This window comes from Pelobates fuscus, chromosome 3 (assembly GCF_036172605.1).
Source record: "Pelobates fuscus isolate aPelFus1 chromosome 3, aPelFus1.pri, whole genome shotgun sequence".
NCBI classification, from domain to species: Eukaryota; Metazoa; Chordata; class Amphibia; order Anura; family Pelobatidae; genus Pelobates; species Pelobates fuscus.
Genome location: NC_086319.1, coordinates 362,952,114 through 362,965,993, shown reverse-complemented (window position 1 = coordinate 362,965,993; position 13,880 = coordinate 362,952,114). Strand labels below are relative to the sequence as shown.

At 40.7% G+C, this 13,880-nt stretch overlaps 1 protein-coding gene across 1 annotated transcript in view; it reads right to left on the bottom strand.

Moving 5' to 3' along the window:
* The window catches only part of SNX1 (sorting nexin 1), a 40,709-nt gene that overhangs the window by 24,262 nt on the left and 2,567 nt on the right, over positions 1 to 13,880 (bottom strand). The window lies entirely within an intron of this gene.

The following is a 13,880-nucleotide window of genomic DNA, read 5'->3' as shown; positions in this document are numbered from 1 at the left end:
CCCTATCTATCTGTAAGCTGTGCAGTAACGTTCTCTTCATATATCTGGTGGCAGTATAATGCCGTTGCCGAGATACAATGATTTTAATGCTGCGCTGGAGTCTTGCAAGGGCAGCCTGTTAAATCACACTCTATAGATGTAGTTTGCCGCATAACTAGACAGCATTGTCAAAACAAATGTGAAAAAAGTCATACAGGGACAACTGGGTTGGTAGGTGGGGAGACAACTGAGAAACGCTGGAGGGTAGTGCAAGTGAAACAGAGAGGCACATTGAGTGGGAGAACTTTTGAAAAGAGACAGGGTTATTCACGATACCAGGCCTTGTCAGGAAATGGAAAGAGAAAAAAATCAGCGCTAGATTGCCACACAAGAAAATAATAGTAAGGCTGCAATCCTTAAAAGGGAGTCCCCTATAATCCCCTAATGGTAAGAAATGATGCAAAATAGAACAAAAAAAGGTTGCGCCTAAAATATACAGTAAAACATATAAGAGTGTATATAATAAATAATATAAAAATACAATTTAATATTAAATGAAATATAAATGGATAATTGGCAATAGTCCAAAACACTTATCATAAGTCCATAATGGTAGATGCCATGTATAAGAACAGGGATCCTGAGGCGTAAAATGGGGTGTGTCTTCACAAAGGTGTCCTTGAAATCCAGTGAAGTAATATGTGGAGAAAAAGACAAGAGGAACTCCAATGGCACAGTATATAGATGAATACAATGGTAAATAAAATACCGTATATACTCGAGTATAAGCCGACCCGAATATAAGCCGAGGCCCCTAATTTTATCCCAAAAAACTGGGAAAACTTATTGACTCGAGTATAAGACTAGGGTGGGAAATGCAGCAGCTACTGGTAAATTTCTAAATAAAATTAGATCCTAAAAAAAATATATTAATTGAATATTTATTTACAGTGTGTGTATAATGAATGCAGTGTGTGCGTATGTGTGTGTGTATGAGTGCAGCGTGTGTGTGCATGAATGCAGTGTGTGTGTGCATGAATGCAGTGTGTGTGTGTATGCAGTGTGTGCAGGGCCGGTGCAAGGATATTTGCCGCCATAGGCAAAAAAAAAATTGCCGCCCCCTCCCCCCCCCCCATATGTCCTGACTTCCCCTCCTCCTCCCTTAGTGGTCCTTACCTCCCCACCCCCGTGTTCCTTCACCCCCCCCCCCCAGTGGTCCTGACTCACCCCTCCCCTAGTGGTCCTTACCCTACCCTCCCCTCCCCTAGTGGTCCTTACTTCCCCCTCCCCTCCCATAGTGGTCCTTATCCCACCCCCTCCCTCTCATAGTGGTCCTTATCCCCCTTCTCCCTCCCATAGTGTTCCTTTCCCCCCCCCCATCCCTCCCATAGTGGTCCATATACCCCCCCTCCCTCCCATAGTGGTCCTTATACCCCCCCTCCCTCCCATAGTGGTCCTTATCCCACCCCCTCCCTCCCATAGTGGTCCTTATCCCCCCCTCCCTCCAATAGTGGTCCTTATCCCCCCCCTCCCTCCCATAGTGGTCCTTATCCCCCCCCTCCCTCCAATAGTGGTCCTTATCCCCCCCCTCCCTCCCATAGTGGTCCTTATCCCCCCCTCCCTCCCATAGTGGTCCTTATACCCCCTCCCTCCCATAGTGGTCCTTATACCCCCCCTCCCATAGCGGTCCTTATACCCCCTCCCTCCCATAGTGGTCCTTAACCCACCCCCTCCCTCCCATAGTGGTCCTTATACCCCCCCCCCCCCCCCCCATAGTGGTCCTTATACCCCTTTTTTTTTGTTATTATTAATTTTTTATTATTATTATTATTTTTTTATTATTTCTTTTTATTTATATATTTTTTTTTTCGTCCCCCCTCCCTGCTTGATATATGGCAGGGAGGGGGGCTCTCCTTCCCTGGTGGTCCAGTGGCAGTTCAGTGGGGGGGAGAGGGGGGCTGGCAGAGCTGTAACTTACCTGTTCTGCAGCTCCTGTCAGCTCTCTCCTCCTCTGCGCCGTCCGTTCTGCTCTTCTGTCAGCTTACACTGTAAGTCTCGCGAGAGCCGCGGCTCTCGCGAGACTTACACTGGGAGCTGACCGAGGTGCTGACCGGACGGCGCAGAGGAGGAGAGAGCTGACAGGAGCTGCAGAACAGGTAAGTTACAGCTCTGCCAGCCCCCCTCTCCCCCCAGTCTGTATTATGGCAATGCAAATTGCCATAATACAGACCTTGACTCGAGTATAAGCCGAGTTGGGGTTTTTCAGCCCAAAAAATGGGCTGAAAAACTCGGCTTATACTCGAGTATATACGGTAAAATAAAAGTAGTCTTACTCACACTTTTCAGAACTAGAACCTAGCTCTGATATAACGCACGTGAAGTGGAATAATCCCCACTCAAGGATATGTGGAGTAATATTGATTGGCGAGTATCTGGCTCAGATTCAACGTCCAAGTTGGTATTAGTCGACCCAGGGCGGAAAAATAAAGTATATAGTGCTCTCTGTATAGTAATTAAAAGGTGTAAAAAGAGAATAAATATACTACTCACAGTATATAGAGCAGACTTGTACTGCTCAATGTAGGCGCTTGGGTGGTATCATCCCCACCTAAGGATTCTTTAGGCTTCTCGTCAGGTAGTCAGTATATGTATAGTCAGGTGAAAAAGAAAAGAAAATGGCTATAAAATGTTTTATGCCAAAGTATTTTCTTTATTGTAAAGTAATACAATTAATATCTAAACGCGTTTCGCCACAAGGGCTTCTTCAAGTAGATAATAGTAAAAAAGAGCATACTATTATCTACTTGAAGAAGCCCTTGCGGGGAAACGCGTTTAGATATTAATTGTATTACTTTACAATAAAGAAAATACTTTGGCATAAAACATTTTATAGCCATTTTCTTTTCTTTTTCACCTGACTATACATATACTGACTACCTGACGAGAAGCCTAAAGAATCCTTAGGTGGGGATGATACCACCCAAGCGCCTACATTGAGCAGTACAAGTCTGCTCTATATACTGTGAGTAGTATATTTATTCTCTTTTTACACCTTTTAATTACTATACAGAGAGCACTATATACTTTATTTTTCCGCCCTGGGTCGACTAATACCAACTTGGACGTTGAATCTGAGCCAGATACTCGCCAATCAATATTACTCCACATATCCTTGAGTGGGGATTATTCCACTTCACGTGCGTTATATTAGAGCTAGGTTCTAGCTCTGAAAAGTGTGAGTAAGACTACTTTTATTTTATTTTATTTACCATTGTATTCATCTATATACTGTGCCATTGGAGTTCCTCTTGTCTTTTTCTCCACATATTACTTCACTGGATTTCAAGGACACCTTTGTGAAGACACACCCCATTTTACGCCTCAGGATCCCTGTTCTTATACATGGCATCTACCATTATGGACTTATGATAAGTGTTTTGGACTATTGCCAATTATCCATTTATATTTCATTTAATATTAAATTGCATTTTTATATTATTTATTATATACACTCTTATATGTTTTACTGTATATTTTAGGCGCAACCTTGTCAGGAAATGACCATGGAATTGTAAATTGTAGGTCTTAATATACAAGTTGGAATAATTCTACCCCTCCTCCTACTGCTACTTTTTCTAGCACGACTAGCTTGGACAAAACATGCAGCTGCCTGGTGAATTCTTGGCAATACCTGGTACAGTAACTAACTAAAGGTCTATCAAGCCCCTTTTACTGCTTTACAATTAAGAGTTATATACAACTATTTTGTAGATTTACATTAAAGCAGCTCTGTCACCTTCTGGGGTCGGTCTCCTCAATTTCGGTAGCCTGGGTCCATGTGAGAGTAAGTTGTAGTTATCTGAAACTGCCCCTCGAGGCCGCAGCCATGTTCCTCTGGTGGGTCTTTTTTTTTTTTTTTTTAGCTCCAGGCTCTTCCTCTGTCAGAAAACCACGAGAGTACCACATTGATGTCTATGGAGGATCCCACAAGATCCTCTATAGACAATGCCTTTTTCCTACAGCAGTCACTAGTGATGACATACCATGACGGATTATTACAGATCTCAGTCAATATATTAGGAAGCATTGGGGGAGGGCATGCAGGACGTGGAGATGCCAGGAGCGCTCCAGGAAGGGCCTCTAGAGGCTGGCTGAGTTACCTTAGGGACAAATGTAAACACTGCCTTTTCTCAGATTTACAATGGTCAGTCTAACTAGTCTTCTAGTCACACTCTTTGAAATACCTGGTTGGGTTTACACTGTGGATGCCTTACATTGTTTCTGCATATTGCATCCATGGAAAAATAAAGCATCCGATTTACACAGAGAAGACAGGACAATGTCTATTGCTGGCAGTACTATGTGGCAATAGCTTAGCCTCGTCATAGAGGAACTTTCAGACTTGCCTTGGTGACACTTCTGTTTTACCTCACCCTTGGTAACACTATTAAAGCCAAGCATTGGGATCTGGTATGCATTGCAAGCAGAACTACACTTACATCCTACTGCTTATACAAGCAACAGGTGTGTACAATAAAGGGGGAAATGGATAGCATGCAACACTACTTCTGACGTTAAATGTTACCACTTGCAAACGCTGGCTCCAATTAAGGCTGCCAACGTACCTTTTGACCCACAATATAGCTTTGCCTAGTCCATGTTACCACAAAACAACCAATATAACTCACGAAGGTTACAGCTGTCAGACTCTGTCCCCTTGTTACTAGAAGTATTGTATTAAAATAAACCGGGCACTATGTCAACGAACAGTTAAAGGTACATTCAGAGCCCAAAAACAACCTCAGCTCGCAGAAGATATTATAAAGGCAGGATTGTCCAAACCGTGTTAGCTTCAGTGGTTAAACCTTTGCTCCAAAGTTGGCACTACGGTACCCAACATTATCACCACTCAGCTTCTTTCCTCTTTGCCTCCGCAGCCTCTCTCAGGATATCACCGGCTGCCCACTCAGATACATACTAAATACATGCCAAAAATGTAAATACTTAGAATACTGTGTATAACATCATGTTCTTATGGGAATTAGACAAAATGTCATATCTTGGAGATACACTGCTGATATGACGTACAATTTCTCTCATTTACTGGGTGCCTGCTTGTCCCTGACCCCAATCAGCTTTACCATGTTACCCCGATCCTCCTTATCCACTATCTTAAAAATAAAGAGTAACTGACACTTTTTCTGAAATAGACAGTTATTCTTCCTTCGCTATCAATCAACAATGCTGAAGTATACTAGGGGTAAATAATGCATTAGAGGTAGGTAAAAAATACAATTACCTATACTGTACTTCTGTGTTCAGGACAACTTTACCTATCCATGCGCTCTGACCTCGGCAATGACGTGCTATGGGCATGCACAATCAGATACTAAATAATGCCATGGAGAATGGCATGCAAATTGAAAAATAAAAACTAGTGAGAATTAAAATAAAATATAGCAGAACCTATAGCGGCCTTTTTTTTCTTTGCATATTTTACAAAGACCCTTAAAGGTGACATCCTTACTTATAAGAGTGGCAATCATTTTTAGATAATGATGCTTCATCTACCGGGAGCCACGAGACAGTGCCTTATTCCTAAAAGCCGTCGTCAGTGAATACTTCTGGAACTGGCAAAACTTGAATTATCAAGTTCCACATTTGTTTTAGGTTAAGCATTTAGTGTGTGTCCCTTTTTGTTTTCATTTTGCAAAAAGTGCAGAAATCAATGGACAATGACACATTTATAAATTAATCTGAATACACCCCCCTGAAATTCAAGCAGAAAAAAAGGTCATGTTACCTCCTGGTTTTGTTAGTTCAGTGCAGCTAAACTTAAGAGGGCAGCAATCGCTCAGAGCAACTGCCTTGCAAAGACTTCTCATTGAGCTGCACTGGGAAGTCTGTGATTGGAGAGACACAGAAAGTGTGGGCTGGGGAGGGTTTGCAAAGGCAGCAGACAAGAGGACTGCAAGTTTTGCAAGTGGTTTTTAGATAAAAAAAAACCCCAATGAAAAAATAAATAAAAAAAGAATTAAATGCAAACAATTTTTCATTTGGGGTATATCTACAAAACAGTGATTTTTATGTTGGATCTGGGCAGTGGAGTGTCCCTTTAATAAAATGCACATCATTTTGTTAAACAAGACAGCTCTTCCTTTATTATTTTGTTATTTATATTCCGCCATCAGGTTCCGTAGCGCTGTACAATGAGTGGACTAACAGACATGCAATTGTAACCAGACAAATGGACAGACAGGAACAGAGGGGTTGATGGTCCTGCTCAATGAGCTTACATGCTAGAGGGAGTGGGGTATAGTGACACAAAGGGTATAAAGTAGGGATATTGAAATAGGTTGCTAGAAATTTATCATTCACTATCTACTGCCACATCTATTACCAGGCTTACCTAAACTTGTTTATAATTTGGTAAAAAACAAACAAAACAAAAAAACACAGATCAATCAAAAAATAAAAAGCACATTTAAAAAAAAGTATCTGTCATTTTGCAGAATTTCATTAAGATACAATCTTTATGAAATCCTGATGCCGTCGTTGAAATTCCAACACTTTTTGCCAATCTAATGTGACGGTTGTGGCATTCACGCATGGGTCACTGCGAGAAGTTATCTATGGAGGCCCCGCAGTCTCCTCCATTGACTTCAGTGTGGTGGCCTTGTTTATGAATCTGAGTACAACACAGAGCCAGTTAAAAAAATTATGTGAGATTTTTTTTTTGTTTTTTTAACTAACAAAACAATTTTCAACTACCAAAATACAATTCTTAAAGGGACACTATCGTCACCAGAACCACAACAGGTTAATGTAGTTGTTCTGGTGTCTATAGCCTGTCCATGCACACTGTGATCACATCAGTAATCATTGCCAAGTGCACATGCAAAGCAATGGTATATTGTCAACATACCTAGAGTCATGTGACTTGTACGAGCCATGAAGTCGATGCCTCCAGTGCACTCAATAAAATGATACACTGAAGCAACTGGTTTAGAAAAGTCTGATCAACCTCATGTACATCTACTTTTGCATCACTTGCTTTAAGTAATTGTTATGCTAATTCTTTTCAACAAAAAGTATTTGATAGTGAATGGGTTAATACTTCCCATAACGAAACGTAAATAAAAAAAAGTCTGGACAAGTTTGGGCTTTAGCAGTGTAAAAGGACAATGTTTCTAAAACAAGTTATAAATGGATTCTATTCTAGCACGTGAAACAGACAAAAGAAATCTCGTCTCTGTGCTGGCATTTTATCAAAAGCCACACTCAGCCTTAAAGAGGAAATATCAGCTCCTGGGCTTTTGCATAGCTTGATACTAGCTAAAGGTCAACAATGTGACAGGATCCCTTAAATTCATCTATTTTACATGAATTATTTTTCATGTAAACCTCCAATCAGTAAAGAATGAGTTTCCCCTAAACCTGGAATAAACTGGCCAATAACCTAAGGGGGGGGGGGGGGGGGGGAGAATGGGAAAATCAACATTCCATTTACAGTGTGTAATGAAAAATACATGCATCATATTACACAGAACCATTCCAAAGCTCTGTCTAGTTGCTGACAACGCACTCTATATTGCTAAATACGCATCTTTTAACATGCATGCCAAATCCAAAAACAACTCGAATCCTCCTGGCTTATTGCTTTGCATTCATCATATAAATTCCGTTTGGAAAACATTTGCAAGTCATGTGCAGCACAGGGCTGCTGGGGTCAGCACTGCAGAAAACTATAAATTGCTCTCAGATGGGTGTAGCCAGTTATCATTGTTGATTAAAGGATGGGGGGGGGGGGGGGGGGGGGGGGACATTATTTTTTTTTTTTTTACAAACATCCCATGACGAATTGTTTTCTGTACTTCACCCAAGTCCGTTGTAAGGACAAAGTTATAATGACCACCAAATTATGGGTATAGAGAAACTACAAGCTGTTAGTGATCCTTATTACTGAAGCATGGTTTTAATTCATTCAAAGACAAAATGTGTCTACATTTGCTGGGGTTACAGATTAAGCAGTGAGCTCTGTCAATCAGGAAGCCTGAATTTATCCTATCATCTCCTTCTCACAATGTAAATACGTAACTGCATGCTCTATAACGTGCCATAATGCCATACTAGCAGGAATATTTAAAGCATCATTATTAACTTCTATCTGAATGCGTGAAGGCTCTAGACATGCCCTTTGTGTGATTCATAAGTACAATATCACCTTGTACGGTCAATATAAAATTTCTACCCTGAGGAACAACATGGCTTTGTTTCAAATAGAAAATCTTTCTGTGTAGGCCATATATAACTCGTTTGTTATTTACACTGTAACAACTGTGCATTTTGCAGAAGACACAGGGCCTGTACAGTTTATAATGGCATTCTATGCATGTGTATAAACAATGCCACAATCATAATCTAGGATTGTGGGCCAAATTCTGAACAACATCACTATACAGCTTAGTTTTTACATACACATTTTCTCACAATTACAAAAAAAAACACATCCATTAGGCCGTACTGCCATTCACTTATAAAAGCACTTTGTGATTAATGATCTAATATTAGGGATCTGCCTGGAATACCTCTGTTCAAAACTGTTCTAAAGACATTGTCCACATTTACTGCCTAATAGAAACATATTTTGGGGTGTATGTAGATGCAGAGTATGAATACATTTCACATGTCAGAAGACAGAAATGTTACCTTATTCAACAAAATACAAGGCAGTGGTTTCCAAACCTGTTCTCGCGGTTTTGGAACAGTCCAGAATTAGACTGTATTTCCCTTTTCTATTCCAGTGTAGATACTGACAAAACTTGGACTGTTATTGAGTCTTGAGGACCAGTTTTGGGAACCAATGTTATAAGATACGCCACACTTCTTGCAGAATCATTCTAGCCACCATAATGACCTTGTCATACTGAAGTGGCAAATTTCCTGTTCCTGCAGACTCTTTTCAAAATGTTTCCTTTCAGGAGGTAAATATCTATTTTTCCGTCTGTTGCACCGCCTTCTCGGACTGTCAATCAGCCAGCAAGTATACTCTCTTCCTGGCAATATCAGTTTTGTGCAACTTTTAGATCTGATGCAAGTATACATAGCACACATGACTGAATGTGTAATAGGGATCGACCAATATTGATTTTTTTTTTAGAGCCGATACCAATAATCTGTGAACTTTCAGGCTGATAGCTTACCGATACTCTGTACATTTACCATTTTGAAAAAATAAACTATTTCTACATAAATCTACTGTTAACTGAACATGTTTATTATTTATTTTTTGCAAAATTTCTTTTTATTAAGGTAAAGGCACAAAATATACATGCCAGTAAGAATTCTTTATGTTTTCTTATTAGTGATATTGCAGAAGGTCTTGATGGTAAGGTATGTGTTTTTGCTGATGATACTAAGATATGTAACAGGGTTGATGTTCCAGGAGGGATAAGCCAAATGGCTAATGATTTAGGTAAACTAGAAAAATGGTCAGAGTTGTGGCAACTGACATTTAATGTGGATAAGTGCAAGATAATGCATCTTGGACGTAAAAACCCAAGGGCAGAGTACAGAATATTTGATAGAGTCCTAACCTCAACATCTGAGGAAAGGAATTTAGGGGTGATTATTTCTGATGACTTTAAGGTAGGAAAACAATGTAATAGAGCAGCAGGAAATGCTAGCAGAATGCTTGATTGTATAGGGAGAGGCATTAGCAGTAGAAAGAGGGAAGTGCTCATGCCATTGTACAGAACACTGGTGAGACCTCACTTGGAGTATTGTACGCAGTACTGGAGACCATATCTTCAGAAGGATATTGATACCTTAGAGAGAGAGTTCAGAGAAGCGCTACAAAACTGGTTCATGGATTGCAGGATAAAACTTACCAGGAAAGGTTAAAGGATCTTAACATGTATAGCTTGGAGGAAAGACGAGACAGAGGGGATATGATAGAAACATTTAAATACATAAAGGGAATCAACACAGTAAAGGAGGAGACTATATTTAAAAGAAGAAAAACTACCCCAACAAGAGGACATAGTCTTAAATTAGAGGGACAAAGATTTAAAAATAATATCAGGAAGTATTACTTTACTGAGAGGGTAGTGGATGCATGTAATAGCCTTCCAGCTGAAGTGGTAGAGGTTAACACAGTAAAGGAGTTTAACCCCTTAAGGACCAAACTTCTGGAATAAAAGGGAATCATGACATGTCACACATGTCATGTGTCCTTAAGGGGTTAAGCATGCGTGGGATAGTCATAAGGCTATCCTAACTATAAGATAAGGCCAGAGACTAATGAAAGTATTTAGAAAATTGGGCAGACTAGATGGGCCGAATGGTTCTTATCTGCCGTCACATTCTATGTTTCTATATGTGTGTGTGTGTGTAGAGGATGCAGTTAGAGTATTTGATTAGTGAATGCAGTGTGTGTTTGTGTAGTGTGTATATAATGAATGCAGAGTGTGTTTTTGTGTAGTGTATGTATAGTGAATGCAGAGTGTGTTTGTGCAGTGTATGTATAGTGAATGCAGAGTGTGCTTGTGTAGTGTATATATAGTGAATGCAGAGTGTGTTTGTGTAGTGTATATATAGTAAATGCAGAGTGTGTGTAGTGTGTATATAATTAATTCAGTGTGTGTTTGTGTAGTGTGTGTATATAATAAATGCAGAGTGTGTGTTTGTGTAGTGTGTGTATAGTAAATGCTGTGTGTAGTCCTCGGATGAGGAAAGCCTCCCTGAGAACCTGTCCTTGTTTTCAAAGACAACATTGTCAATACCCCTCTGCACCCTACACCGAAGCAGACATCAAAGCCCTGTCTCAGGAAATCAGGGCAATGTTGTGAGCTGACATGGCAGTATTGAGGGAGGAAATGGCGGCGCTCATCGGCCGAATTGTTACAGTGGAGGAGAACCTAAGCACCACAAATGTGGCACAGAAGGCCACGGATGCGGCCCTCAGCGTCTTACAAAAAAGCAATATCGACCTGACCGACCACATGGCTAGGTCCAGGGCCAGAAATGTGCGGCTGAGGGGGGGTTTCCAAGGCCGATAATACTGAGGAACTGCCCCATTTCACCAGGTGCCTCCTGTCTATGCTACTGACACCAAAACAGGTCATCTTTAATTATTGCCTCCGTCTACCAAGCACCCCCAGATGCTTCCCGGGATATTTTACTGAAATTTGTGCGGGACTCAGACAGGGGAATAATAATGGGGGCAACCACTTTCACAACCTACGAAGGATGACAACTCACCTTCTACTGAGATATGTCCCCTTATACAACTGTTTGGAGACAGTCTTTCGGACAGATCACACAAATCCCCAGAGAGCATAAAATACGCTACAAATGGGGAGCACGACGCATTCCAACCCATCAGAAGCGCACTCTCTGCTACAGGACCTAGGGCTGGCGGTGGGATCAGTTCCAGCAGTGAATCGCCCTACAGTCTGTGGACAGAATAACGCCATTTGTACAAGGAACAGCAGTTAAGAGACTTACCACCTTGACAACAACCCGATCTAACATCTGTGTACTACAGTTTCTCACATGTCGCTCGATAATCATTTGGTTTTGATTTATTTTAGTTTACCCGTTGATCTCTATCAGTTTCTTCTAATATGTAGTATCTCTTAACCTGGCTCCGTAAGCTCACACCAAGCCAATTGCAGTTAGCTAAATTCCCCCTGGTGACCAGTGTGTGCTTAAACTAATACCGTACAAGCTGATGTAATGTAGGAAGTATTTCTAGCCAATGGTACCCACTGATACATGCTCCCTTAGTTGAGGCTGTTGGATCTATGTTTATACTCGTTATTTACTTTAAATATAAAAATATATATATGCTGTAGTTACGGAATATACCGTACCCTGCTTATGTCCAATACAATGTCACCTCTGGTTTACTATGTATTGTAAGCACCACAAAAATAAAGAATTAAACATTTAAAAAAAAAAAAAAAAAAAACACAATCGTATATGAAGCACACAATGCAATACTGACTATGTTTATTCTTGGCATGCTAGGAAGGCCCATGGAGTAATCTCAATGGGTTGGACTGAAAGTCCATAAATGTGTAAATTTAGGGCATGATCAAGAAACATCCAGATTTTACAGTCCTACCACATATTGTTAGGATATTCCTGCATTTTAGCCAAAAGCACTGGAGTGAGGCATAATTGCAAAATAGGTTTAAACACGCTGCTTCTGATTAACACAAAATAACATAGAAGTAGCTTCAAAAATGTGTTTGCAGCCTCATTGCTTCAAGACCCCCAGGCTCCATTTAATCACACAAAGAATCTGAACCTGTCATGATGAAGCATGGAACTCATCACTCTGTTCCTATATTCCATAGACAATGCACGACACTTGTAGTCTTCACATTTGTCAGGGAACAATTTCAGCAACAACAGCAAATACATTGTAGCTGCTGTAAATTGTAGAAATAAAATAGTCGACAGGAGGGTTATCTCTTGCTCTCACGCGCCATTTAATTCCTTGCGTACAGGCTATGCCCGCATATGATACGGCTGCTACGGAAACTCCATAGCCCGCGGTTCTAGTGCCAGCACGGAAGTATAGGAACGGAGTGACGTCTCGCCACTGTTTCAGCGCTGACACGCTGCCAATGAAACCAGCGTGCCGATGTCACCAACGAGATTAGCCCTGCTTGGGGATGTGTCCCATACAGGACAAATCAAAGACGACTTCTGGAGGGGCCAAGGCAACACGGACAAAGGCCAGGAGGCTGGTGTCATGCGAAGAATAAACATCCACGAAGCGGAGCTGGAATGGAGGAAAAGCGAGTAAATCTTTATATTAAATACACAAAAAGTATTTATGCTATATGGTGTATTCAATGTATATGGAAACAATTTAAAGCAATCCAGTATTTTCCATTACAGGTTCACTTTAGGGTTCACTGGCAAGTATTGCAGGGCTTGAAATTTGAAGTCTTGTTGTTGGTATAACCCTGTATGTTGAGAACAGACTGACAGCAGACGGGAGGAGACTGATGTACAGTCTGGTGTTGTAAAGTACATAGTACCAATATCTAATGGAAGCAACTAACCTTTTGGGGGGAAATGTAGCTAATTACAACGGTGTTTCTAGCCCAGGTTTGAAATTGTAAAGGGATAAACCAAGCTTCATAAACTCTTTATCTTATTGCAGTGGTTATAGTGCAAGAAATGTGTCTCTGAATATTTACCTTGTAAATGCTTGCTGTTTTTATAGTTTTCAGGTTCATTTCCAGTTTCCAGACAAACCAAAACATCCTCAACTGCTAATCAGCAAAGAACTATATTTTTTCACTATTTAGGCAGCAAACTGTAGTAATTGTTATCCACCTTAGTGACACTAAGTGCTAAAAAGTAAGTGAAAAAACTCCAAACTAAATTATAAAGCCATTTTCATTGTATCATTCTCAGTTACTTTGTATAGTATTTTTGCCAGTCTAGGTTTCCAACCTCTTTAAAGTGTTTCTGTCATTGTCTGGGGCCTATGAAAAATTTACAAGACCACCAACAGTGACTGCTCTGCTGGCAATGTTGTGGCCAAGGCGTACAGGAAAAGGTGGGTTACACTTAACCAGAATCCATCCCTCGAAGCCACCGCTATCTTCTACCTGCTGGACTTCTTCAGCTCCTGGCACTTCAGCTGCCAGAGCCGATGTCCACATTACACTCTAGCGCATGCGCAACAGTATAACACTAAGGTCTAGAGAGAATCCCACCAAAACATCCATAGAAAAAGTCCTTTTAGCCTTGGCCGTCACTGGTGACAGTTGAGGGCTTGACAAAAAGCAGCTCTGCCTTTTGTCAAGCGTAAGAAAAATACTAAGGCAAAGTAGTCCCTACTTTGTCTTAGTATATATTTTGACCTGTTTAGA